Here is an 18,830-nt window from a genome sequence, read left to right as displayed (position 1 = left end):
TTTGGGCCCTTGCCTGCCGCGGGTACTTGGGCCTCCCACACAAGTGAGGCACCATTTTTACCGGGAGACCTGGGGGAACGCTGGGTGGTGGTAAATTTGTGTGAGCCCGGTGATGCCACAACTTTCCCACCCTAAAATGTGTGAAAAAAGTGATTTTTTCAGCTAAAATTGAGGTTTGCAGGGGATTCTGGGTAAGGAAACGTTGGGGGATCCATGCAAACCATACCTCCCTGGAAGCCGCCGGGTGTCTAGTTTTCAGAAATGCGTGGGTTTGGTAGGTTTCCCTAGATGGCCGCCGAGCACCGGGTCAAAAACCAAAGTGACCCCCCTTGCAAAACCAGGTGGTTTTGCGTTAGCCATTTTGATGTCGCCTCACTACGTTTTGGGCCCTTGCCTGCCGCGGGTACTTGGGCCTCCCACACAAGTGAGGCACCATTTTTACCGGGAGACCTGGGGGAACGCTGGGTGGTGGTAAATTTGTGTGAGCCCGATGATGCCACAACTTTACCACCCCAAAATGTGTGAAAAAAGTGATTTTTTCAGCAAAAATTGAGGTTTGCAGGGGATTCTGGGTAAGGAAACGTTGAGGGATCCACGCAAGCCATACCTCCCTGGAAGCCGCCGGGTGTCTAGTTTAAGAAATGCGTGGGTTTGGTAGGTTTTCCTAGATGGCCGCCGAGCACCGGGTCAAAAACCAAAGTGACCCCCCTTGCAAAACCAGGTGGTTTTGCGATAGGCCATTTTGATGTCATCTCACTACGTTTTGGGCCCTTGCCTGCCGCGGGTACTTGGGCCTCCCACACAAGTGAGGAACCATTTTTACCGGGAGACCTGGGGGAACGCTGGGTGGTGGTAAATTTGTGTGAGCCCGGTGATGCCACAACTTCCCCACCCCAAAATGTGTGAAAAAAGTGATTTTTTCGGCAATAATTGAGGTTTGCAGGGGATTCTGGGTAAGGAAACGTTGAGGGATCCACGCAAGCCATACCTCCCTGGAAGCCGCCGGGTGTCTAGTTTTCAGAAATGCGTGGGTTTGGTAGGTTTCCCTAGATGGCCGCCGAGCACCGGGTCAAAAACCAAAGTGACCCCCCTTGCAAAACCAGGTGGTTTTGCGTTAGCCATTTTGATGTCGCCTCACTACGTTTTGGGCCCTTGCCTGCCGCGGGTACTTGGGCCTCCCAACAAGTGAGGCACCATTTTTACCGGGAGACCTGGGGGAACGCTGGGTGGTGGTAAATTTGTGTGAGCCCGGTGATGCCACAACTTTCCCACCCCAAAATGTGTGAAAAAAGTGATTTTTTCAGCTAAAATTGAGGTTTGCAGGGGATTCTGGGTAAGGAAACATTGGGGGATCCACGCAAGCCATACCTCCCTGGAAGCCGCCGGGTGTCTAGTTTTCAGAAATGCGTGGGTTTGGTAGGTTTCCCTAGATGGCCGCCGAGCACCGGGTCAAAAACCAAAGTGACCCCCCTTGCAAAACCAGGTGGTTTTGCGTTAGCCATTTTGATGTCGCCTCACTACGTTTTGGGCCCTTGCCTGCCGCGGGTACTTGGGCCTCCCACACAAGTGAGGCACCATTTTTACCGGGAGACCTGGGGGAACGCTGGGTGGTGGTAAATTTGTGTGAGCCCGGTGATGCCACAACTTTACCACCCCAAAATGTGTGAAAAAAGTGATTTTTTCAGCAAAAATTGAGGTTTGCAGGGGATTCTGGGTAAGGAAACGTTGAGGGATCCACGCAAGCCATACCTCCCTGGAAGCCGCCGGGTGTCTAGTTTAAGAAATGCGTGGGTTTGGTAGGTTTTCCTAGATGGCCGCCGAGCACCGGGTCAAAAACCAAAGTGACCCCCCTTGCAAAACCAGGTGGTTTTGCGATAGGCCATTTTGATGTCATCTCACTACGTTTTGGGCCCTTGCCTGCCGCGGGTACTTGGGCCTCCCACACAAGTGAGGAACCATTTTTACCGGGAGACCTGGGGGAACGCTGGGTGGTGGTAAATTTGTGTGAGCCCGGTGATGCCACAACTTCCCCACCCCAAAATGTGTGAAAAAAGTTATTTTTTCAGCAATAATTGAGGTTTGCAGGGGATTCTGGGTAAGGAAACGTTGAGGGATCCACGCAAGCCATACCTCCCTGGAAGCCGCCGGGTGTCTAGTTTTCAGAAATGCGTGGGTTTGGTAGGTTTCCCTAGATGGCCGCCGAGCACCGGGTCAAAAACCAAAGTGACCCCCCTTGCAAAACCAGGTGGTTTTGCGTTAGCCATTTTGATGTCGCCTCACTACGTTTTGGGCCCTTGCCTGCCGCGGGTACTTGGGCCTCCCAACAAGTGAGGCACCATTTTTACCGGGAGACCTGGGGGAACGCTGGGTGGTGGTAAATTTGTGTGAGCCCGGTGATGCCACAACTTTCCCACCCCAAAATGTGTGAAAAAAGTGATGTTTTCAGCTAAAATTGAGGTTTGCAGGGGATTCTGGGTAAGGAAACGTTGGGGGATCCACGCAAACCATACCTCCCTGGAAGCCGCCGGGTGTCTAGTTTTCAGAAATGCGTGGGTTTGGTAGGTTTCCCTAGATGGCCGCCGAGCACCGGGTCGAAAACCAAAGTGACCCCCCTTGCAAAACCAGGTGGTTTTGCGATAGGCCATTTTGATGTCATCTCACTACGTTTTGGGCCCTTGCCTGCCGCGGGTACTTGGGCCTCCCAACAAGTGAGGCACCATTTTTACCGGGAGACCTGGGGGAACGCTGGGTGGTGGTAAATTTGTGTGAGCCCGGTGATGCCACAACTTTCCCACCCCAAAATGTGTGAAAAAAGTGATGTTTTCAGCTAAAATTGAGGTTTGCAGGGGATTCTGGGTAAGGAAACGTTGGGGGATCCACGCAAACCATACCTCCCTGGAAGCCGCCGGGTGTCTAGTTTAAGAAATGCGTGGGTTTGGTAGGTTTTCCTAGATGGCCGCCGAGCACCGGGTCAAAAACCAAAGTGACCCCCCTTGCAAAACCAGGGGGTTTTGCGATAGGCCATTTTGATGTCATCGCACTACGTTTTGGGCCCTTGCCTGCCGCGGGTACTTGGGCCTCCCACACAAGTGAGGAACCATTTTTACCGGGAGAACTTGGGAATGCTGGGTGGTGGTAAATTTGTGTGAGCCCGGTGATGCCACAACTTCCCCACCCCAAAATGTGTGAAAAAAGTGATTTTTTCGGCAATAATTGAGGTTTGCAGGGGATTCTGGGTAAGGAAACGTTGAGGGATCCACGCAAGCCATACCTCCCTGGAAGCCGCCGGGTGTCTAGTTTTCAGAAATGCGTGGGTTTGGTAGGTTTCCCTAGATGGCCGCCGAGCACCGGGTCAAAAACCAAAGTGACCCCCCTTGCAAAACCAGGTGGTTTTGCGTTAGCCATTTTGATGTCGCCTCACTACGTTTTGGGCCCTTGCCTGCCGCGGGTACTTGGGCCTCCCAACAAGTGAGGCACCATTTTTACCGGGAGACCTGGGGGAACGCTGGGTGGTGGTAAATTTGTGTGAGCCCGGTGATGCCACAACTTTCCCACCCCAAAATGTGTGAAAAAAGTGATTTTTTCAGCTAAAATTGAGGTTTGCAGGGGATTCTGGGTAAGGAAACATTGGGGGATCCACGCAAGCCATACCTCCCTGGAAGCCGCCGGGTGTCTAGTTTTCAGAAATGCGTGGGTTTGGTAGGTTTCCCTAGATGGCCGCCGAGCACCGGGTCAAAAACCAAAGTGACCCCCCTTGCAAAACCAGGTGGTTTTGCGTTAGCCATTTTGATGTCGCCTCACTACGTTTTGGGCCCTTGCCTGCCGCGGGTACTTGGGCCTCCCACACAAGTGAGGCACCATTTTTACCGGGAGACCTGGGGGAACGCTGGGTGGTGGTAAATTTGTGTGAGCCCGGTGATGCCACAACTTTCCCACCCTAAAATGTGTGAAAAAAGTGATTTTTTCAGCTAAAATTGAGGTTTGCAGGGGATTCTGGGTAAGGAAACGTTGGGGGATCCATGCAAACCATACCTCCCTGGAAGCCGCCGGGTGTCTAGTTTTCAGAAATGCGTGGGTTTGGTAGGTTTCCCTAGATGGCCGCCGAGCACCGGGTCAAAAACCAAAGTGACCCCCCTTGCAAAACCAGGTGGTTTTGCGTTAGCCATTTTGATGTCGCCTCACTACGTTTTGGGCCCTTGCCTGCCGCGGGTACTTGGGCCTCCCACACAAGTGAGGCACCATTTTTACCGGGAGACCTGGGGGAACGCTGGGTGGTGGTAAATTTGTGTGAGCCCGGTGATGCCACAACTTTACCACCCCAAAATGTGTGAAAAAAGTGATTTTTTCAGCAAAAATTGAGGTTTGCAGGGGATTCTGGGTAAGGAAACGTTGAGGGATCCACGCAAGCCATACCTGCCTGGAAGCCGCCGGGTGTCTAGTTTAAGAAATGCGTGGGTTTGGTAGGTTTTCCTAGATGGCCGCCGAGCACCGGGTACAAAACCAAAGTGACCCCCCTTGCAAAACCAGGTGGTTTTGCGATAGGCCATTTTGATGTCATCTCACTACGTTTTGGGCCCTTGCCTGCCGCGGGTACTTGGGCCTCCCACACAAGTGAGGAACCATTTTTACCGGGAGACCTGGGGGAACGCTGGGTGGTGGTAAATTTGTGTGAGCCCAGTGATGCCACAACTTCCCCACCCCAAAATGTGTGAAAAAAGTGATTTTTTCGGCAATAATTGAGGTTTGCAGGGGATTCTGGGTAAGGAAACGTTGAGGGATCCACGCAAGCCATACCTCCCTGGAAGCCGCCGGGTGTCTAGTTTTCAGAAATGCATGGGTTTGGTAGGTTTCCCTAGATGGCCGCCGAGCACCGGGTCAAAAACCAAAGTGACCCCCCTTGCAAAACCAGGTGGTTTTGCGTTAGCCATTTTGATGTCGCCTCACTACGTTTTGGGCCCTTGCCTGCCGCGGGTACTTGGGCCTCCCAACAAGTGAGGCACCATTTTTACCGGGAGACCTGGGGGAACGCTGGGTGGTGGTAAATTTGTGTGAGCCCGGTGATGCCACAACTTTCCCACCCCAAAATGTGTGAAAAAAGTGATTTTTTCAGCTAAAATTGAGGTTTGCAGGGGATTCTGGGTAAGGAAACATTGGGGGATCCACGCAAGCCATACCTCCCTGGAAGCCGCCGGGTGTCTAGTTTTCAGAAATGCATGGGTTTGGTAGGTTTCCCTAGATGGCCGCCGAGCACCGGGTCAAAAACCAAAGTGACCCCCCTTGCAAAACCTGGTGGTTTTGCGTTAGCCATTTTGATGTCGCCTCACTACGTTTTGGGCCCTTGCCTGCCGCGGGTACTTGGGCCTCCCACACAAGTGAGGCACCATTTTTACCGGGAGACCTGGGGGAACGCTGGGTGGTGGTAAATTTGTGTGAGCCCGGTGATGCCACAACTTTCCCACCCCAAAATGTGTGAAAAAAGTGATTTTTTCAGCTAAAATTGAGGTTTGCAGGGGATTCTGGGTAAGGAAACGTTGGGGGATCCATGCAAACCATACCTCCCTGGAAGCCGCCGGGTGTCTAGTTTTCAGAAATGCGTGGGTTTGGTAGGTTTCCCTAGATGGCCGCCGAGCACCGGGTCAAAAACCAAAGTGACCCCCCTTGCAAAACCAGGTGGTTTTGCGTTAGCCATTTTGATGTCGCCTCACTACGTTTTGGGCCCTTGCCTGCCGCGGGTACTTGGGCCTCCCACACAAGTGAGGCACCATTTTTACCGGGAGACCTGGGGGAACGCTGGGTGGTGGTAAATTTGTGTGAGCCCGGTGATGCCACAACTTCCCCACCCCAAAATGTGTGAAAAAAGTGATTTTTTCAGCAATAATTGAGGTTTGCAGGGGATTCTGGGTAAGGAAACGTTGAGGGATCCACGCAAGCCATACCTCCCTGGAAGCCGCCGGGTGTCTAGTTTTCAGAAATGCGTGGGTTTGGTAGGTTTCCCTAGATGGCCGCCGAGCACCGGGTCAAAAACCAAAGTGACCCCCCTTGCAAAACCAGGTGGTTTTGCGTTAGCCATTTTGATGTCGCCTCACTACGTTTTGGGCACTTGCCTGCCGCGGGTACTTGGGCCTCCCAACAAGTGAGGCACCATTGTTACCGGGAGACCTGGGGGAACGCTGGGTGGTGGTAAATTTGTGTGAGCCCGGTGATGCCACAACTTTCCCACCCCAAAATGTGTGAAAAAAGTGATGTTTTCAGCTAAAATTGAGGTTTGCAGGGGATTCTGGGTAAGGAAACGTTGGGGGATCCACGCAAACCATACCTCCCTGGAAGCCGCCGGGTGTCTAGTTTTCAGAAATGCATGGGTTTGGTAGGTTTCCCTAGATGGCCGCCGAGCACCGGGTCAAAAACCAAAGTGACCCCCCTTGCAAAACCAGGTGGTTTTGCGTTAGCCATTTTGATGTCGCCTCACTACGTTTTGGGCCCTTGCCTGCCGCGGGTACTTGGGCCTCCCACACAAGTGAGGCACCATTTTTACCGGGAGACCTGGGGGAACGCTGGGTGGTGGTAAATTTGTGTGAGCCCGGTAATGCCACAACTTTCCCACCCCAAAATGTGTGAAAAAAGTGATTTTTTCAGAAAAAATTGAGGTTTGCAGGGGATTCTGGGTAAGGAAACGTTGAGGGATCCACGCAAGCCATACCTTCCTGGAAGCCGCCAGGTGTCTAGTTTTCAGAAATGCGTGGGTTTGGTAGGTTTCCCAAGATGGCCGCCGAGCACCGGGTCAAAAACCAAAGTGACCCCCCTTGCAAAACTAGGTGGTTTTGCGATAGGCCATTTTGATGTCGCCTCACTACGTTTTGGGCCCTTGCCTGCCGCGGGTACTTGGGCCTCCCACACAAGTGAGGCACCATTTTTACCGGGAGACCTGGGGGAACGCTGGGTGGTGGTAAATTTGTGTGAGCCCGGTGATGCCACAACTTTCCCACCCCAAAATGTGTGAAAAAGTGATTTTTTCAGCTAAAATTGAAGTTTGCAGGGGATTCTGGGTAAGGAAACGTTGGGGGATCCACGCAAGCCATACCTCCCTGGAAGCCGCCGGGTGTCTAGTTTTCAGAAATGCGTGGGTTTGGTAGGTTTCCCTAGATGGCTGCCGAGCACCGGGTCAAAAACCAAAGTGACCCCCCTTGCAAAACTAGGTGGTTTTGCGATAGGCCATTTTGATGTCACCTCACTACGTTTTGGGCCCTTGCCTGCCGCGGGTACTTGGGCCTCCCACACAAGTGAGGCACCATTTTTACCGGGAGACCTGGGGGAACGCTGGGTGGTGGTAAATCTGTGTGAGCCCGGTGATGCCACAACTTTCCCACCCCAAAATAGTGTGAAAAAAGTGATTTTTTCTGCTAAAATTGAGGTTTGCAGGGGATTCTGGGTAAGAAAACGTTGGGGGATCCACGGAAGCCATACCTCCCTGGAAGCCGCCGGGTGTCTAGTTTTCAGAAATGCGTGGGTTTGGTAGGTTTTCCTAGATGGCCGCCGAGCACCGGGTCAAAAACCAAAGTGACCCCCCTTGCAAAACCAGGTGGTTTTGCGATAGGCCATTTTGATGTCATCTCACTACGTTTTGGGCCCTTGCCTGCCGCGGGTACTTGGGCCTCCCACACAAGTGAGGCACCATTTTTACCGGGAGACCTGGGGGAACGCTGGGTGGTGGTAAATTTGTGTGAGCCCGGTGATGCCACAACTTTACCACCCCAAAATGTGTGAAAAAAGTGATTTTTTCAGCAAAAATTGAGGTTTGCAGGGGATTCTGGGTAAGGAAACGTTGAGGGATCCACGCAAGCCATACCTCCCTGGAAGCCGTCGGGTGTCTAGTTTAAGAAATGCGTGGGTTTGGTAGGTTTTCCTAGATGGCCGCCGAGCACCGGGTCAAAAACCAAAGTGATCCCCCTTGCAAAACCAGGGGGTTTTGCGATAGGCCATTTTGATGTCATCTCACTACGTTTTGGGCCCTTGCCTGCCGCGGGTACTTGGGCCTCCCACACAAGTGAGGAACCATTTTTACCGGGAGACCTGGGGGAACGCTGGGTGGTGGTAAATTTGTGTGAGCCCGGTGATGCCACAACTTCCCCACCCCAAAATGTGTGAAAAAAGTGATGTTTTCAGCTAAAATTGAGGTTTGCAGGGGATTCTGGGTAAGGAAACGTTGGGGGATCCACGCAAACCATACCTTCCTGGAAGCCGCCGGGTGTCTAGTTTTCAGAAATGCGTGGGTTTGGTAGGTTTCCCTAGATGGCCGCCGAGCACCGGGTCAAAAACCAAAGTGACCCCCCTTGCAAAACCAGGTGGTTTTGCGTTAGCCATTTTGATGTCGCCTCACTACGTTTTGGGCCCTTGCCTGCCGCGGGTACTTGGGCCTCCCACACAAGTGAGGCACCATTTTTACCTGGAGACCTGGGGGAACGCTGGGTGGTGGTAAATTTGTGTGAGCCTGGTGATGCCACAACTTTCCCACCCCAAAATGTGTGAAAAAACTGATTTTTTCAGCAAAAATTCAGGTTTGCAGGGGATTCTGGGTAAGGAAACTTTGAGGGATCCACGCAAGCCATACCTCCCTGGAAGCCGCCGGGTGTCTAGTTTTCAGAAATGTGTGGGATTGGTAGGTTTTCCTAGATGGCCGCCGAGCACCGGGTCAAAAACCAAAGTGACCCCCCTTGCAAAACCAGGTGGTTTTGCGATAGGCCATTTTGATGTCATCTCACTACGTTTTGGGCCCTTGCCTGCCGCGGGTACTTGGGCCTCCCAACAAGTGAGGCACCATTTTTACCGGGAGACCTGGGGGAACGCTGGGTGGTGGTAAATTTGTGTGAGCCCGGTGATGCCACAACTTTCCCACCCCAAAATGTGTGAAAAAAGTGATGTTTTCAGCTAAAATTGAGGTTTGCAGGGGATTCTGGGTAAGGAAACGTTGGGGGATCCACGCAAACCATACCTCCCTGGAAGCCGCCGGGTGTCTAGTTTTCAGAAATGCGTGGGTTTGGTAGGTTTCCCTAGATGGCCGCCGAGCACCGGGTCAAAAACCAAAGTGACCCCCCTTGCAAAACCAGGTGGTTTTGCGATAGGCCATTTTGATGTCATCTCACTACGTTTTGGGCCCTTGCCTGCCGCGGGTACTTGGGCCTCCCACACAAGTGAGGCACCATTTTTACCGGGAGACCTGGGGGAACGCTGGGTGGTGGTAAATTTGTGTGAGCCCGGTGATGCCACAACTTTACCACCCCAAAATGTGTGAAAAAAATGATTTTTTCAGCAAAAATTGAGGTTTGCAGGGGATTCTGGGTAAGGAAACGTTGAGGGATCCACGCAAGCCATACCTCCCTGGAAGCCGCCGGGTGTCTAGTTTAAGAAATGCGTGGGTTTGGTAGGTTTTCCTAGATGGCCGCCGAGCACCGGGTCAAAAACCAAAGTGACCCCCCTTGCAAAACCAGGGGGTTTTGCGATAGGCCATTTTGATGTCATCGCACTACGTTTTGGGCCCTTGCCTGCCGCGGGTACTTGGGCCTCCCACACAAGTGAGGAACCATTTTTACCGGGAGACCTTGGGAACGCTGGGTGGTGGTAAATTTGTGTGAGCCCGGTGATGCCACAACTTCCCCACCCCAAAATGTGTGAAAAAAGTGATTTTTTCAGCAACAATTGAGGTTTTCAGGGGATTCTGGGTAAGGAAACGTTGAGGGATCCACGCAAGCCATACCTCCCTGGAAGCCGCCGGGTGTCTAGTTTTCAGAAATGCGTGGGTTTGGTAGGTTTCCCTAGATGGCCGCCGAGCACCGGGTCAAAAACCAAAGTGACCCCCCTTGCAAAACCAGGTGGTTTTGCGTTAGCCATTTTGATGTCGCCTCACTAAGTTTTGGGCCCTTGCCTGCCGCGGGTACTTGGGCCTCCCAACAAGTGAGGCACCATTTTTACCTGGAGACCTGGGGGAACGCTGGGTGGTGGTGAATTTGTGTGAGCCCGGTGATGCCACAACTTTCCCACCCCAAAATGTGTGAAAAAAGTGATGTTTTCAGCTAAAATTGAGGTTTGCAGGGGATTCTGGGTAAGGAAACGTTGGGGGATCCACGCAAACCATACCTCCCTGGAAGCCGCCGGGTGTCTAGTTTTCAGAAATGCGTGGGTTTGGTAGGTTTCCCTAGATGGCCGCCGAGCACCGGGTCAAAAACCAAAGTGACCCCCCTTGCAAAACCAGGTGGTTTTGCGTTAGCCATTTTGATGTCGCCTCACTACGTTTTGGGCCCTTGCCTGCCGCGGGTACTTGGGCCTCCGACACAAGTGAGGCACCATTTTTACCGGGAGACCTGGGGGAACGCTGGGTGGTGGTAAATTTGTGTGAGCCCAGTGATGCCACAACTTTCCCACCCCAAAATGTGTGAAAAAAGTGATTTTTTCAGCTAAAATTGAGGTTTGCAGGGGATTCTGGGTAAGGAAACGTTGGGGGATCCACGCAAGCCACACCTCCCTGGAAGCCGCCGGGTGTCTAGTTTTCAGAAATACGTGGGTTTGGTAGGTTTCCCTAGATGGCCACCGAGCACCGGGTCAAAAACCAAAGTGACCCCCCTTGCAAAACTAGGTGGTTTTGCGATAGGCCATTTTGATGTCGCCTCACTACGTTTTGGGCACTTGCCTGCCGCGGGTACTTGGGCCTCCCACACAAGTGAGGCACCATTTTTACCGGGAGACCTGGGGGAACGCTGGGTGGTGGTACATTTGTGTGAGCCCGGTGATGCCACAACTTTCCCACCCCAAAATGTGTGAAAAAGTGATTTTTTCAGCTAAAATTGAGGTTTGCAGGGGATTCTGGGTAAGGAAACGTTGGGGGATCCACGCAAGCCATACCTCCCTGGAAGCCGCCGGGTGTCTAGTTTTCAGAAATGCGTGGGTTTGATAGGTTTCCCTAGATGGCCGCCGAGCACCGGGTCAAAAACCAAATTGACCCCCCTTGCAAAACTAGGTGGTTTTGAGATAGGCCATTTTGATGTCACCTCACTACGTTTTGGGCCCTTGCCTGCCGCGGGTACTTGGGCCTCCCACACAAGTGAGGCACCATTTTTACCGGGAGACCTGGGGGAACGCTGGGTGGTGGTAAATTTGTGTGAGCCCGGTGATGCCACAACTTTCCCACCCCAAAATGTGTGAAAAAAGTGATTTTTTCTGCTAAAATTGAGGCTTGCAGGGGATTCTGGGTAAGAAAACGTTGGGGGATCCATGCAAGCCATACCTCCCTGGAAGCCGCCGGGTGTCTAGTTTTCAGAAATGCGTGGGTTTGGTAGGTTTCCCTAGATGGCCGCCGAGCACCGGGTCAAAAACCAAAGTGACCACCCTTGCAAAACCAGGTGGTTTTGCGATGGCCCATTTTGATGTCATCTCACTACGTTTTGGGCCCTTGCCTGCCGCGGGTACTTGGGCCTCCCACACAAGTGAGGCACCATTTTTACTGAGAGACCTGGGGGAACGCTGGGTGGTGGTAAATTTGTGTGAGCCCGGTGATGCCACAACTTCCCCACCCCAAAATGTGTGAAAAAAGTGATTTTTTTCAGCAACAATTGAGGTTTGCAGGGGATTCTGGGTAAGGAAACGTTGAGGGATCCACGCAAGCCATACCTCCCTGGAAGCCGCCGGGTGTCTAGTTTTCAGAAATGCGTGGGTTTGGTAGGTTTCCCTAGATGGCCGCCGAGCACCGGGTCAAAAACCAAAGTGACCCCCCTTGCAAAACCAGGTGGTTTTGCGTTAGCCATTTTGATGTCGCCTCACTACGTTTTGGGCCCTTGCCTGCCGCGGGTACTTGGGCCTCCCAACAAGTGAGGCACCATTTTTACCGGGAGACCTGGGGGAACGCTGGGTGGTGGTAAATTTGTGTGAGCCCGGTGATGCCACAACTTTCCCACCCCAAAATGAGTGAAAAAAGTGATGTTTTCAGCTAAAATTGAGGTTTGCAGGGGATTCTGGGTAAGGAAACGTTGGGGGATCCACGCAAACCATACCTCCCTGGAAGCCGCCGGGTGTCTAGTTTTCAGAAATGCGTGGGTTTGGTAGGTTTCCCTAGATGGCCGCCGAGCACCGGGTCAAAAACCAAAGTGACCCCCCTTGCAAAACCAGGTGGTTTTGCGTTAGCCATTTTGATGTCGCCTCACTACGTTTTGGGCCCTTGCCTGCCGCGGGTACTTGGGCCTCCCACACAAGTGAGGCACCATTTTTACCGGGAGACCTGGGGGAACGCTGGGTGGTGGTAAATTTGTGTGAGCCCGGTGATGCCACAACTTTCCCACCCCAAAATGTGTGAAAAAAGTGATTTTTTCAGCTAAAATTGAGGTTTGCAGGGGATTCTGGGTAAGGAAACGTTGGGGGATCCACGCAAGCCATACCTCCCTGGAAGTCGCCGGGTGTCTAATTTTCAGAAATGCGTGGGTTTGGTAGGTTTCCCTAGATGGCCGCCGAGCACCGGGTCAAAAACCAAAGTGACCCCCCTTGCAAAACTAGGTGGTTTTGCGATAGGCCATTTTGATGTCGCCTCACTACGTTTTGGGCCCTTGCCTGCCGCGGGTACTTGGGCCTCCCACACAAGTGAGGCACCATTTTTACCGGGAGACCTGGGGGAACGCTGGGTGGTGGTAAATTTGTGTGAGCCCGGTGATGCCACAACTTTCCCACCCCAAAATGTGTGAAAAAAGTGATTTTTTCTGCTAAAATTGAGGTTTGCAGGGGATTCTGGGTAAGAAAACATTGGGGGATCCACGCAAGCCATACCTCCCTGGAAGCCGCCGGGTGTCTAGTTTTCAGAAATGCATGGGTTTGGTAGGTTTCCCTAGATGGCCGCCGAGCACCGGGTCAAAAACCAAAGTGACCCCCCTTGCAAAACCAGGTGGTTTTGCGTTAGCCATTTTGATGTCACCTCACTACGTTTTGGGCCCTTGCCTGCCGCGGGTACTTGGGCCTCCCAATAAGTGAGGCACCATTTTTACCGGGAGACCTGGGGGAATGCTGGGTGGTGGTAAATTTGTGTGAGCCCGGTGATGCCACAACTTTCCCACCCCAAAATGTGTGAAAAAAGTGATGTTTTCAGCTACAATTGAGGTTTGCAGGGGATTCTGGGTAAGGAAACGTTGGGGGATCCACGCAAACCATACCTCCCTGGAAGCCGCCGGGTGTCTAGTTTTCAGAAATGCGTGGGTTTGGTAGGTTTCCCTAGATGGCCGCCGAGCACCGGGTCAAAAACCAAAGTGACCCCCCTTGCAAAACCAGGTGGTTTTGCGTTAGCCATTTTGATGTCGCCTCACTACGTTTTGGGCCCTTGCCTGCCGCGGGAACTTGGGCCTCCCACACAAGTGAGGCACCATTTTTACCGGGAGACCTGGGGGAACGCTGGGTGGTGTTAAATTTGTGTGAGCCCGGTGATGCCACAACTTTCCCACCCCAAAATGTGTGAAAAAAGTAATTTTTTCAGCTAAAATTGAGGTTTGCAGGGGATTCTGGGTAAGGAAACGTTGGGGGATCCACGCAAGCCATACCTCCCTGGAAGCCGCCGGGTGTCTAGTTTCCAGAAATGCGTGGGTTTGGTAGGTTTCCCTAGATGGCCGCCGAGCACCGGGTCAAAAACCAAAGTGACCCCCCTTGCAAAACTAGGTGGTTTTGCGATAGGCCATTTTGATGTCGCCTCACTACGTTTTGGGCCCTTGCCTGCCGCGGGTACTTGGGCCTCCCACACAAGTGAGGCACCATTTTTACCGGGAGACCTGGGGGAACGCTGGGTGGTGGTAAATTTGTGTGAGCCCGGTGATGCCACAACTTTCCCACCCCAAAATGTGTGAAAAAAGTGATTTTTTCTGCTAAAATTGAGGTTTGCAGGGGATTCTGGGTAAGAAAACGTTGGGGGATCCACGCAAGCCATACCTCCCTGGAAGCCGCTGGGTGTCTAGGTTTCAGAAATGCGTGGGTTTGGTAGGTTTCCCTAGATGGCCGCCGAGCACCGGGTCAAAAACCAAAGTGACCCCCCTTGCAAAACCAGGTGGTTTTGCGATAGGCCATTTTGATGTCATCTCACTACGTTTTGGGCCCTTGCCTGCCGCGGGTACTTGGGCCTCCCACACAAGTGAGGAACCATTTTTACCGGGAGACCTGGGGGAACGCTGGGTGGTGGTAAATTTGTGTGAGCCCGGTGATGCCACAACTTTCCCACCCCAAAAAGTGTGAAAAAAGTGATTTTTTCAGCTAAAATTGAGGTTTGCAGGGGATTCTGGGTAAGGAAACGTTGAGGGATCCACGCAAGCCATACCTCCCTGGAAGCCGCCGGGTGTCTAGTTTTCAGAAATGCGTGGGTTTGGTAGGTTTCCCTAGATGGCCGCCGAGCACCGGGTCAAAAACCAAAGTGACCCCCCTTGCAAAACCAGGTGGTTTTGCGATAGGCCATTTTGATGTCATCTCACTACGTTTTGGGCCCTTGCCTGCCGCGGGTACTTGGGCCTCCCACACAAGTGAGGCACCATTTTTACCGGGAGACCTGGGGGAACGCTGGGTGGTGGTAACTTTGTGTAAGCCCGGTGATGCCACAACTTTCCCACCCCAAAATGTGTGAAAAAGTGATTTTTTCAGCTAAAATTGAGGTTTGCAGGGGATTCTGGGTAAGGAAACGTTGGGGGATCCACGCAAGCCATACCTCCCTGGAAGCCGCCGGGTGTCTAGTTTTCAGAAATGCGTGGGTTTGGTAGGTTTCCCTAGATGGCCGCCGAGCACCGGGTCAAAAACCAAAGTGACCCCCCTTGCAAAACTAGGTGGTTTTGCGATAGGCCATTTTGATGTCACCTCACTACGTTTTGGGCCCTTGCCTGCCGCGGGTACTTGGGCCTCCCACACATGTGAGGTACCATTTTTACCGGGAGACCTGGGGGAACGCTGGGTGGTGGTAAATTTGTGTGAGCCCGGTGATGCCACAGCTTTCCCACCCCAAAATGTGTGAAAAAAGTGATTTTTTCTGCTAAAATTGAGGTTAGCAGGGGATTCTGGGTAAGGAAACGTTGGGGGATCCACGCAAGCCATACCTCCCTGGAAGCCGCCGGGTGTCTAGTTTTCAGCAATGCATGGGTTTGGTAGGTTTCCCTAGATGGCCGCCGAGCACCGGGTCAAAAAACAAAGTGACCCCCCTTGCAAAACCAGGTGGTTTTGCGTTAGCCATTTTGGTGTCGCCTCACTACGTTTTGGGCCCTTGCCTGCCGCGGGTACTTGGGCCTCCCACACAAATGAGGCACCATTTTTACCGGGAGACCTGGGGGAACGCTGGGTGGTGGTAAATTTGTGTGAGCCCGGTGATGCCACAACTTTCCCACCCCAAAATATGTGAAAAAAGTGATTTTTTCAGCTAAAATTGAGGTTTGCAGGGGATTCTGGGTAAGGAAACGTTGGGGGATCCACGCAAGCCATACCTCCCTGGAAGCCGCCGGGTGTCTAGTTTTCAGAAATGTGTGGGTTTGGTAGGTTTCCCTAGATGGTCGCCGAGCACGGGGTCAAAAACCAAAGTGACCCCCCTTGCAAAACTAGGTGGTTTTGCGATAGGCCATTTTGATGTTGCCTCACTAAGTTTTGGGCCCTTGCCTGCCGCGGGTACTTGGGCCTCCCACACAAGTGAGGCACCATTTTTACCAGGAGACCTGGGGGAACGCTGGGTGGTGGTAAATTTGTGTGAGCCTGGTGATGCCACAACTTTACCACCCCAAAATGTGTGAAAAAAGTGATTTTTTCAGCAAAAATTGAGGTTTGCAGGGGATTCTGGGAAAGGAAACGTTGAGGGATCCACGCAAGCCATACCTTCCTGGAAGCCGCCAGGTGTCTAGTTTTCAGAAATGCGTGGGTTTGGTAGGTTTCCCTAGATGGCCGCCGAGCACCGGGTCAAAAACCAAAGTGACCCCCCTTGCAAAACCAGGTGGTTTTGCGTTAGCCATTTTGATGTCGCCTCACTACGTTTTGGGCCCTTGCCTGCCGCGGGTACTTGGGCCTCCCACACAAATGAGGCACCATTTTTACCGGGAGACCTGGGGGAACGCTGGGTGGTGGTAAATTTGTGTGAGCCCGGTGATGCCACAACTTTCCCACCCCAAAATGTGTGAAAAAAGTGATTTTTTCAGCAAAAATTCAGGTTTGCAGGGGATTCTGGGTAAGGAAACGTTGAGGGATCCACGCAAGCCATACCTTCCTGGAAGCCGCCAGGTGTCTAGTTTTCAGAAATGCGTGGGTTTGGTAGGTTTCCCTAGATGGCCGCCGAGCACCGGGTCAAAAACCAAAGTGACCCCCCTTGCAAAACCAGGTGGTTTTGCGTTAGCCATTTTGATGTCGCCTCACTACGTTTTGGGCCCTTGCCTGCCGCGGGTACTTAGGCCTCCCACACAAGTGAGGCACCATTTTTACCGGGAGACCTGGGGGAACGCTGGGTGGTGGTAAATTTGTGTGAGCCCGGTGATGCCACAACTTTCCCACCCTAAAATGTGTGAAAAAAGTGATTTTTTCAGCTAAAATTGAGGTTTGCAGGGGATTCTGGGTAAGGAAACGTTGGGAGATACACGCAAGCCATACCTCCCTGGAAGCCGCCGGGTGTCTAGTTTTCAGAAATGCGTGGATTTGGTAGGTTTCCCTAGATGGCCGCCGAGCACCGGGTCAAAAACCAAAGTGACCCCCCTTGCAAAACCAGGTGGTTTTGAGATAGGCCATTTTGATGTCACCTCACTACGTTTTGGGCCCTTGCCTGCCGCGGGTACTTGGGCCTCCCACACAAGTGAGGCAACATTTTTACCGGGAGACCTGGGGGAACGCTGGGTGGTGGTAAATTTGTGTAAGCCCGGTGATGCCACAACTTTCCCACCCCAAAATGTGTGAAAAAAGTGATTTTTTCAGCTAAAATTGAGGTTTGCAGGGGATTCTGGGTAAGGAAACGTTGGGGGATCCACGCAAGCCATACCACCCTGGAAGCCGCCGGGTGTCTAGTTTTCAGAAATGCATGGGTTTGGTAGGTTTCCCAAGATGGCCGCCGAGCACCGGGTCAAAAACCAAAGTGACCCCCCTTGCAAAACTAGGTGGTTTTGCGATAGGCCATTTTGATGTCGCCTCACTACGTTTTGGGCCCTTGCCTGCCGCGGGTACTTGGGCCTCCCACACAAGTGAGGCACCATTTTTACCGGGAGACCTGGGGGAACGCTGGGTGGTGGTAAATTTGTGTGAGCCCGGTGATGCCACAACTTTCCCACCCCAAAATGTGTGAAAAAAGTGATTTTTTCAGCAAAAATTGAGGTTTGCAGGGGATTCTGGGAAAGGAAACGTTGAGGGATCCACGCAAGCCATACCTTCCTGGAAGCCGCCAGGTGTCTAGTTTTCAGAAATGCGTGGGTTTGGTAGGTTTCCCTAGATGGCCGCCGAGCACCGGGTCAAAAACCAAAGTGACCCCCCTTGCAAAACCAGGTGGTTTTGCGATAGGCCATTTTGATGTCATCTCACTACGTTTTGGGCCCTTGCCTGCCGCGGGTACTTGGGCCTCCCACACAAGTGAGGCACCATTTTTACCGGGAGACCTGGGGGAACGCTGGATGGTGGTAAATTTGTGTGAGCCCGGTGATGCCACAACTTTCCCACCCCAAAATGTGTGAAAAAACTGATTTTTTCTGCTAAAATTGAGGTTTGCAGGGGATTCTGGGTAAGGAAACGTTGAGGGATCCACGCAAGCCATACCTCCCTGGAAGCCGCCGGGTGTCTAGTTTTCAGAAATGTGTGGGTTTGGTAGGTTTTCCTAGATGGCCGCCGAGCACCGGGTCAAAAACCAAAGTGACCCCCCTTGCAAAACCAGGTGGTTTTGCGATAGGCCATTTTGATGTCATCTCACTACGTTTTGGGCCCTTGCCTGCCGCGGGTACTTGGGCCTCCCACACAAGTGAGGCACCATTTTTACCGGGAGACCTGGGGGAACGCTGGGTGGTGGTAAATTTGTGTGAGCCCGGTGATGCCACAACTTTCCCACCCCAAAATGTGTGAAAAAAGTAATTTTTTCAGCTAAAATTGAGGTTTGCAGGGGATTCTGGGTAAGGAAACGTTGGGGATCCACGCAAGCCATACCTCCCTGGAAGCCGCCGGGTGTCTAGTTTTCAGAAATGCGTGGGTTTGGTAGGTTTCCCTAGATGGCCGCCGAGCACCGGGTCAAAAACCAAAGTGACCCCCCTTGCAAAACTAGGTGGTTTTGCGATAGGCCATTTTGATGTCGCCTCACTACGTTTTGGGCCCTTGCCTGCCGCGGGTACTTGGGCCTCCCACACAAGTGAGGCACCATTTTTACCGGGAGACCTGGGGGAACGCTGGGTGGTGGTAAATTTGTGTGAGCCCGGTGATGCCACAACTTTCCCACCCCAAAATGTGTGAAAAAAGTGATTTTTTCTGCTAAAATTGAGGTTTGCAGGGGATTCTGGGTAAGAAAACGTTGGGGGATCCACGCAAGCCATACCTCCCTGGAAGCCGCCGGGTGTCTAGTTTTCAGAAATGCGTGGGTTTGGTAGGTTTCCCTAGATGGCCGCCGAGCACCGGGTCAAAAACCAAAGTGACCCCCCTTGCAAAACCAGGTGGTTTTGCGATAGGCCATTTTGATGTCATCTCACTACGTTTTGGGCCCTTGCCTGCCGCGGGTACTTGGGCCTCCCACACAAGTGAGGCACCATTTTTACCGGGAGACCTGGGGGAACGCTGGGTGGTGGTAACTTTGTGTAAGCCCGGTGATGCCACAACTTTCCCACACCAAAATGTGTGAAAAAGTGATT

Source organism: Triturus cristatus, chromosome 1_1 (assembly GCF_964204655.1).
Source record: "Triturus cristatus chromosome 1_1, aTriCri1.1, whole genome shotgun sequence".
In the NCBI taxonomy this organism is placed as follows: domain Eukaryota; kingdom Metazoa; phylum Chordata; class Amphibia; order Caudata; family Salamandridae; genus Triturus; species Triturus cristatus.
The sequence above is the reverse complement of the archived record's forward strand: the minus strand, read 5'-3'. Positions refer to the sequence as shown.